Genomic DNA, 10194 nt, shown 5'->3' on the forward strand with positions numbered 1-10194 from the left:
AAATTTTTATTTCTATAGAAAATTTTGTGAAAATTTAATTTCTATAGAAAATTTTGTTAAAATTTTATTTCTGTAGAAAATTTTGTCAAAATTTTATGTCTACTTTGTCAAACTGAATTATATACGTATTGGATCGATCTTTTTGATTTAATATATACCACGTATGGACTTACATACAATTTAGAAAATGGTGTTAGGAGGTGTTAAGATACCTTGCCATCGGCAAGCGTTACCGCAATTCAAGTAATTCGATTGTGGATGGCAGTGTTTAGAAGAAGTTTCGTCCAATCCATGATGGAGGGTACATAAGCTTCGGCCTGGCCGAACTTACGGCCGTATATACTTGTTACATTTAATTTTACATATATTCCAAAAATATCGACACATGCAGTGTGGATGCACTGTCTACTTTACTGTATCCGTAAGAAAGAAAATATCATATTTTTGAACAATTTTTTGCTTTGTAGTCAAGATGCAAAAAGACAACATAGTTGAAGACAATTTCATTAACTTTGAAGAATTTTTCAGAATTATTGAAGTCATCTTGACCTTAGTCACAAAAAATTTCTTTCCTGTAAATATACCCATTTTTAAGTCGAATCGCTTAATCGTCCTCGGAACAAGGAAAATGCTTTATATCAGAGAAATGCGTCTTCTATGATAGGCAAAAATGCATTCGTATTTTAAGAACAAAAAATCTTTGGCCTCACGACAATATCTGTTTTAGTGTACAATATCTGCGTCAATACCGACTAAAGGCCCTTAATTGGCCCGTTTTTACCGAGTTTATATACATCCTACATAAGCATTTCTTGTAATGATGGTTTCTAACTTTTATTCCCAGTCACTTGAACTGGTTGTGAAAAACTAAACTTGTCTAAGAGCCATGAATACTTATTCTTGTCATCTCAGATAAGAAGAAAAAGTTGATGTGAAACTAACCATCCAGCCTGTCAGTCAATTGAACAAAAATCACATTTAAGAAAAGCTCCTGGATACGTTTTTAGGTGATTCTACACTGCTTCATATTGCAAATAAGCACAAGAAAATAAAATGAGAGAAATCCTTGTATATAAAAAAAAACTGCAACAGCAGCTAGATTCTAGGAACATTCATGCTTCATTGCACTTTTTTATATAAAGGCCGGTACTATGTTCGATTTCCGCTGCGAAATCCCATACAAAACCAAAAAAATGCGAAAAACTAGCGAAATTTTTTCCATTTGTGGTAACATACTTTATTTTTTTTTTCGAGTTGAAAAACTGACGTTTAAAGCATGGGGCCATTTGCAATGTGGATTAAGAAATAAATTATTTATTAAAAGTATTTGTGTGGGTTTATAATGCTAACACGGATCATATTTTTGATCCGAAAATATACAAAGGATCAAAGGAGTAGCAGATCAATTGCCCAAGGAAAAATAAAATGTTAATAGTGTAATAGCAAGTAGCAACCACCAACTTAATTCAATATCGCTCCTGTTAAATAGCGCTCCCTGTTACCTAAATAAACACCGCTTTCTAAGAACGTGTTTTTATACCCTCCACCATAGGATGGGGGTATATTAACTTTGTCATTCCGTTTGTAACACATCGAAATAATGCTCTAAGAGCCCATAAAGTATATATATTGTTGGTCGTGGTGAAATTCTGAAATCTGAGCATGTCCGTCCGTCCGTCCGTCCGTCCGTCCGTCCGTCCGTCCGTCCGTCCGTCTGTTGAAATCACGATAACTTCCGAACGAAACAAGCTATCGACTTGAAACTTGGCACAAGTAGTTGTTATTGATGTAGGTCGGATGGTATTGCAAATGGGCCATATCGGTCCACTTTTACGTATTGCCCCCATATAAACGGACCCCCAAATTTGGCTTGTGATTGCTCTAAAAGAAGCAAATTTCATCCGAACCGGCTGAAATTTGGTACATGGTGTTAGTATATCGTCTCTAACAACCATGCAAAAATTAGTCCATATCGGTCCACTTTTACGTATAGCCCCCATATAAACGGACCCCCAAATTTGGTTTGCGATTGCTCTAAGAGAAGCAAATGTCATCCGATCCGGCTGAAATTTGGTACATGGTGTTAGTATATGGTCTCTAACAACCATGCAAAAATTGGTCCATATCGGTCCACTTTTACGTATAGCCCCCATATGAACCGATCCCCAGATTTGAACTCCGGAGCCTCTTAGAGGAGCAAAATTCATCCGATCCGGTTGAAATTTGGTACCATGCAAGAATTGGTTCATATCGGTCCATAATTATACATAGCTTCCATATAAATCGATCCCCAGATTTGTTCTCCGGAGCCTCTTGGAGGAGCAAACTTTTTTTTTTTTTTTTTTTTATTATTTTCATCTATGGATTAAACCCTTACAGACTAACAGTAATATATTACATTATATACATATTGTTTGTTAATATATCAAGTATTTAATAATAATGTTATCTTTTTCTTTACATTGTATTTCTCTTCTGACAAATCAAGATAATAATAAAATTTATTGAATTCTTTACAAAGACGGCGAAGTGGATCGTTGTTTTCAAAGTTCGTTCGAAAGTATTCAATGTGGAGCAGTTCAAAGTTGCGGGTAGGTCTAAAGGGTACATTGAATGATATGCTGTTAATAAGGAAGTCAGATTTAAATCTTCCGTTAATTAAATCAACCATAATAATATAATAGATATTCAGCATGGTACGTCTACTTTTCAGTGTAGGTAATTTGATGAGCGATAGTCTTTCTTTGTAAGACGGCAAGGTTTGAGGTGTCCAGTTATTCCGACGTAAACAAAACAGTAAAAATTGTTTGGTACTGTGGGTCCCAAATTACAGATCCATATTCCAGGATAGGACGCACAAGTGAAGTATATAAGTTTCTTGTAACAAATGGGTCAGAAAATTCCTTACTCCAGCGCTTGACAAATCCAAATGATCCATAGGCCTTATTTACAGTCATAGAAATGTGAGATCTAAAATTTAGCATGCGATCCAAAAGTATTCCAAGATCTTTAAAGGATTCAACAGTTTCAACGTTGTGCCATTCAAGTTATAATTCGTGTCGATATAATTTAATCTATAAAAAGAGATATGCTTGCATTTCCTTATGTTCAGTTCCATCATATTTGATGAGCACCATCTGTACATGCTATTCAGATCAGATTGGAGTAAGGATTGGTCATCACTATTCCGAATAACCTTTATAATTTTAACATCGTCAGCATACATGAGAGTGTAACCATATTTAATGGCTGATGGAAGGTCATTTATAAATAAGCAGAACAATAGAGGGCCAAGATGACTTCCTTGTGGAACACCAGAAGGCACATGTATTGATTTTGAAATAATGTTATCAAATACTACAAATTGTGTACGATTCTTTAGATAACTTTCAAACCAGGATACCATTAATTCACTGAAGCCCATGCGATGCAGTTTGTACAGTAAAAGTGAATGGTTTACTTTGTCAAACGCCTTACTAAAATCAGTATAAATGACATCAGTCTGTAAACGATCTTTAAAGCCTTCATTAACCATTGTAGTCAATTCCAAGATATTTGTTATGGTCGAACAAGATTTACGGAAGCCGTGTTGTTTAGGCGATAGAAGAGAGGAGACTTGATGATTCAAACTATCAGAAATAATTTTCTCCAACAGTTTTGGAATAGCACTTAATTTAGCAATGCCTCTATAATTCGTAATATCTGACTTGCTTCCATTTTTAAATAGCGGAATGATAAATGAATTCTTCCACAATGTAGGAAAGTGACCTGTGCGCAAAGATTCATTAAACAGAAATGAAAGAGCAGTCGAAAGAGAATGAGCACAATATTTGAGGATGTTACTGGGAATCCCATCAGGGCCCGGGCGATATGAACATTTTATCTTTTCCATATAACTCATCACAATATCAGGAGAAATAAATGGAGTAGAGAATGTCGAATATTCCTGTATCTTATATGGGTACGCATCAGATGGCTTGAAATCCTTATGGCAGTAAGTTGTTGCAAAGAACTTTGAAAACAAATTACATATAGATTCATTATCATCCCCTTCAACAGCACCATAGTGAAGGGTTCTTGGATACACATTTGATTGACGTTTAGAATTAACAAATCTGTAAAATGACTTTGGATTAAGCTTCAGTTCATTTTTAATTTTCGATAAATAATTGTTATAGGATTGTTTATTCCACAGGTTGTATTCTGAACGAGCAATTGAGTAGTTTGCATAGTCAGTCACAGATCCAGATTTTTTATACTTTTTATAAAGTTTATTCTTTCTATTCTTCAAGTTACGTAATTTACTGTCATTCCAAGGTGGACCAGTGTGAGAAGTTATTCGAATTAATGGAACAGATTGGGCTATGAATGAATTCAAAGTTTCATAAAATGTATTTATTGATTCATCAAGATTTCTCGCTGGTAAGATTTTATTCCAATCCACATTTAATAGTAATGAGTTCAGTTTTTCATAATCAGTTCTATTAAAAGAGAATATTTTATCAGTTTTCAATACGAGTTTATTTCGCATAGATCTCGAAAAAGACATATTTATATCCATACAGACAGTGGGATGATGAACATCTTCAGGATTTACAACGGCATTGACGCGTGATAAAAACACATCTTTTAGTTCATTTGTAAAAAATAAATCAAGTAATTTATTATTCGAATTTTGTATGTTGCTAATTTGAAAAAGACCATCTTTTAACAAGTTTTCAACAAATTCAGATTGATATCCATTTCTTAGCATTGGTACGGAGTAATTCATTTCCTCACAATATTTCCATGTAATAGATGGAATGTTAAAATCACCAGACAAAACAATCAAATCAGAGGATCTCGCAGTAGATAGGACCGATTGGATAGCAGTCAAATGAGCATTATAAACATCGATCCGGTTGAAATTTGGAACATGGTGTTAGAATGTGGTCTCTAAAAAACACGCAAGAATTGGTCCATATCGGTCCATAATTATATATAGCCCCCATATAAACCGTTCCCCAGATTTGATCTCCGGAGCCTCTTGGAGGAGCAAAATTCATCCGATCCTTATACTAACACCACGTTGAAATTTGCAACGTGGTGTTAGTATAAGGCCGCTACTAACCATGCCAAAATTGGTCCACATCGGTCTATAGTTATATATAGCCGATCCCCAATCACACAAAAATTGGTCCATATCGGTTCATAATCATGGTTGCCACTCGAGCCAAAAATAATCTACCAAAATTTTATTTTTATAGAAAACATTGTCAAAATGTTATTTCTATAGAAAATTTTGTCAAAATGTTATTTCTATAGAAAATTTTGTCAAAATTTTGTTTCTATAGAAAATTTTGTCAAAATTTTATTTCTATAGAACATTTTTTCCAAATTTTATTTCTATAGAAAATTTTGTCAAAATTTTATTTCTATAGAAAATTTTTTCCAAATTTAATTTCTATAGAAAATTTTGGCAAAATTTTACTTCTATAGAAAATGTTGTCAAAATTTTATTTCTATAGAAACTTTAAACTTAATTATATATGTATTAAATCGGCCTTTTTTAGTTTAATATATACCACGTATGGACTATAAGGTATATATTACGGTGTTAGGAAGTTTTAAGATACCTTGCCATCGGCTTCAGTAGAAGTTTCTACGCAATCCATGGTGGAGGGTATATAAACTTCGGCCTGGCCGAACTTACGGTCGTATATACTTGTTTAAATTTAATTTCTTAAATCTAATTTGGTTTGTCTTTTTTGTCAAATTATTTTCTTACTTCAGTTTTCCTTTCTTATAACCACCACCATAGAATGGTGACGGGGGTATAATAAGTTTGTCATTCCGTTTGTAACACATCGAAATATCGATTTCCGACTATATAAAATATATATATTCTTGATCAGGGAGAAATTCTAAGACGATATAACCATGTCCGTCTGCCTGTGTAATCATGAAATGGACTTATAAAATCCGTAGTTATTATACAGGAATTTTGGACTCCAAAAAACGAGTTTCGGATTTAGTTTTTATCGGTTCATTTGGGAAGGTCTCCATATAGACCGATTTCACCTCTTAAGGGTATAGAAGGCGCACTGATCATGAGAATTGCTCGAAACTGAATGTAAACTGATTTTAGTTCTCGTAACCATTTATATAATGGGCGTGAAAATCTACAGATTTTAGATTTCAAATCAAGGCGTTATTTAATCATTTTCGGGCACACTTACAAGAAATGTTAATGATTCCTCTAAAACTCAAACAAAAAGGTTCTTATAAATCCCCTCTAAAATTTCAAAGGAAACTATAATATTTAATTCATGGTGATGGGTATTAAGGATTCGGTCGGCCGAACTTTCTGCTGTATATACTTGTTAAATAATTCAAACGAATTAGTTCCAAATAAACAATTTTAAATGTTAATAAATTGCGCGTTTATTTGAATCACCTACAAGTGCCATATACCTAACCTAACCTAATTGAGCGAACAAACTGATACAATGTGCTTAATTAGCTAAACTGACATGGTGAACGGAAAAGAACGATAGATGTGCATTAGCTCAGTTCGCCCATTTCAGTGAACCGTTCAATTGAACTAGTTCGTTCGCGATCTACACAACTCTAATGTGAGTAAGGCGATGGCATTGTAGTATACAACGCATTCCTCTATTTTTTAGTTTTTGAAGTCGAACTCTCATTTGTTGTGTACCTATACAGAAAAGAAATATTGTCGTGAAGTCAAAGATTTCATGTCCTAAAAATACGAATGCAAATTTTGATTAGCATAGAAGACGCATTTCTCTAATATAAAGATTTTTTCCTTGTCCAAAAGTCGATAAACTTTTCAATGAAGTCGTATTGTCCTTATAATTAAGTGATTTCACTTAAAAATGGGTATCATAACATTAAAGAAAAAAATTTTGGACTAAGGTTAACTTGACTTTAATAATTCAGATAAATTCTTTAAAACTAATGAAATTGTCTTTAAATTTGTGGTCTTTTTGCATCTTGACTACAAAGCAAAAAATCGTTCAAAAATAAGACATGTTTTTCAACACTTTATTTTCGACACGTTTTTTACTTGAAACATAACATAACAGGTTGGCTGATAAGTCCCCGTTCTAACAAAAAAAACACATTTTTGTCAAAATTCGTTTTTATTATTCAGCATAGTTCCCTTCAAGAGCGATACAACGATTATAACGATCTTCCAATTTTTTGATACCATTTTGGTAGTACTCCTTCGGTTTTGCCTCAAAATAGGCCTCAGTTTCGGCGATCACCTCTTCATTGCAGCCAAATTTTTTCCCTGCGAGCATCCTTTTGAGGTCTGAGAACAAGAAAAAGTCGCTGGGGGCCAGATCTGGAGAATACGGTGGGTGGGGAAGCAATTCGAAGCCCAATTCATGAATTTTTGCCATCGTTCTCAATGGCTTGTGGCACGGTGCGTTGTCTTGATGGAAATACACTGTTTTCTTCTTCAAATGGGGCCGTTTTGCCGCGATTTCGACCTTCAAACGCTCCAATAATGCCATATAATAGTCACTGCTGATGGATTTTCCCTTCTCAAGATAATCGATAAAAATTATTCCATGCGCATCCCAAAAAACAGAGGCCATTACTTTGCCAGCGGACTTTTGAGTCTTTCCACGCTTTGGAGACGGTTCATCGGTCGCTGTCCACTCAGCCGACTGTCGATTGGACTCAGGAGTGTGGTGATGGAGCCATGTTTGATCCATTGTCACATATCGACGGAAAAACTCGGGTGTATTACGAGTTAACAGCTGCAAACACCGCTCAAAATCATCAACACGTTGTTGTTTTTGGTCAAATTTGCACAGAGCTTCCGCATATCCAAATATTGATGAATGATATGACCAACACGTTCCTTTGATATCTTTAAGGCCTCTGCTATCTCGATCAACTTCATTTTACGGTCATTCAAAATCATTTTGTGGATTTTTTTGATGTTTTCGTCGGTAACCACCTCTTTTGGGCGTTCACTGCGTTCATCGTCCTCCGTGCTCATTTCACCATGCTTGAATTTTGCATACCAATCAATTACAGTAGAATTCGGTTATAGCGACCACCAAGGGACCGAAATTATACGTCGTTATAACCGAACGTCGTTGTATCCAAATAAGTGTACACAATATTTTTATATTTTTGTTTTATATCATGTATATTCATATTCATATTTATTGAGATTGGAAATAGTTTAGAATTGTGGTTTGTTTTCTATTTACAAGAATTTCTTTTAATAATTTACTTTCAATAATTTCAACGGAACCATATAAACTCACTGATATATCAGAACACCCAAATCGTAAATACTGTTTTAATGTGTGCACCGCACACAAGGTTTCTGTCCTAGTTGGAATTTTGATTGGCTCATCTTCGTCATCTGGTTCATTATCGCTGTGAGTTTCATCATTTTCTTTTGTGTTCTCCACTATTTCTCTCAATGAAGGCTCTTCTGATGTCACGACGTTGTCATCGACATTTACGAACTCATCCCAGTCCTGGTTTGAACTCGAACTCATCCCAAACTGGTTTGAATATTTTTTCTTTGTCATTTGCACCTCTGTTTGGGATAGTCGAAAACAAATTCTGTGATTCCCCGCAGTACATGTTTCTTTATTTAGTATTGGCTGACGACAAAAAATGGAATGAAAAAAATAAAAATTAGTACACAGAGCTTACATCGTCGTTATAACCGAATGTCCATTCCAAAGCAGACGTGCAAATTGGTCGTTAAAAGCAGATGGTTGCTAAAACCGGAGTCGTTCTAAGCGAATGCTTGCACATGTACAAATTATTAAGAACCAAACTTGCTTTGAAAATCCGTCGTTATAAACGGATGGTCGTTATAACCGAGGTCGTTATAAATGAATTCTACTGTATTGTTGATTTCCCTGGGGCATAGTCCGGAAACTTATTATCAAGCCAAGGTTTTGCTTCCACCGTATTTTTCCCCTTCAGAAAACAGTATTTTATAAAAAAACGAAATTCCTTTTTTTCCATTTTTTTCACAATAACAAAAGTTGCTTCACAAAAGACGCTCTATCTCACAAACTAATTGACTTACATACGTCAAATTTTGACACGAATCATTTGAAGGTTGGTACTATATAAAAATAATATGCATTTAATACTAGCGACACGTGTCATCCTTGCGCAGGGGCCATGCTAATCTTCTCTCTGACAGACAACTCAAAGTTATTGTCAGAAATCAAGATTTATTTTATATAGAATACAATTGTGAAACCAATATGAAGTATTTTATGTGACTTATGTACTTATTGTTATTATAAGTAAAGAAATGAGAATAAAATAAATAAAATAAAAAAATAATACTAGCGACGCCATCTATGTGTCACACCGGGGACTTATCAGCCAACCTGTTATATATGTTTACCCGAAATTTGTAAACATTCTTGTCCCAAACATATTATATTCTTACATATTAACATATGTGTCCCAAACATTTAATACTAGTTTAGCACCAATACATTTTTGCACTTAAATATATTGTTTTTAAAAAATTGTACCCGAAACACATTTTGTTTATATCGGAACATATGAAAAACCTATTTTTCTAACAGTGTAGGCATTCACCTCTTTATATAAAATTTTGTGTAGATGTTTTCCGAATAAATCAAAGTTACTCAATACCATATTAATTTTTAACGATTTGTAATTCATTTTCTTGATCATAGCTTTAATGGTATTTTTTATATTGATCAGAGTTACAAAACAGAATTCAAGTTTTGATTTATGTTTGTTCTCATATTTTACGTATGGTATAGATTTTGAAATATCTTCAACCCTTTTTGTAACGAATTAGTTTGCTTCTTCCGTCATTTTAACATCTAGCTTAACGATTCTTCGATTTAGTTTCATTCGATTTCGATAGATAAAGAAGATGAAAACCAACTGACTACTTACAACACTTTCTGACCAAACACCACAAAATTATCTTTGACTATTTTCCTTCGAAACAAAATTTTAGTCAAACGAAATTCCGCTTTGTTGGGAAATCCTTTCTTTGAGAGTAAACCCGAATTTTTTAGGAAGCGTTGTGACGATTGCCCCATTTTTAGTCCGACATCTACCATCAGTAAACGAGTGGTTTCATTGTCATGTTTTATAAAAAAATAAACGAAATTATTGTTTGCAAGGGAACAACTGGAAGTAAAGCATGAA

The 10194-nt window shown here is 34.1% G+C and overlaps 1 pseudogene; it reads right to left on the reverse strand.

Annotated features, from left to right (window-relative positions):
- Nucleotides 1-9121: 9121 nt before the first annotated feature.
- Nucleotides 9122-9211, reverse strand: LOC142222845 (U6 spliceosomal RNA; annotated as a pseudogene).
- Between the last annotated feature and the right edge of the window lie 983 nt (nucleotides 9212-10194).

This window comes from Haematobia irritans, chromosome 1 (genome assembly GCF_050003625.1).
Source record: "Haematobia irritans isolate KBUSLIRL chromosome 1, ASM5000362v1, whole genome shotgun sequence".
In the NCBI taxonomy this organism is placed as follows: Eukaryota; Metazoa; Arthropoda; class Insecta; order Diptera; family Muscidae; genus Haematobia; species Haematobia irritans.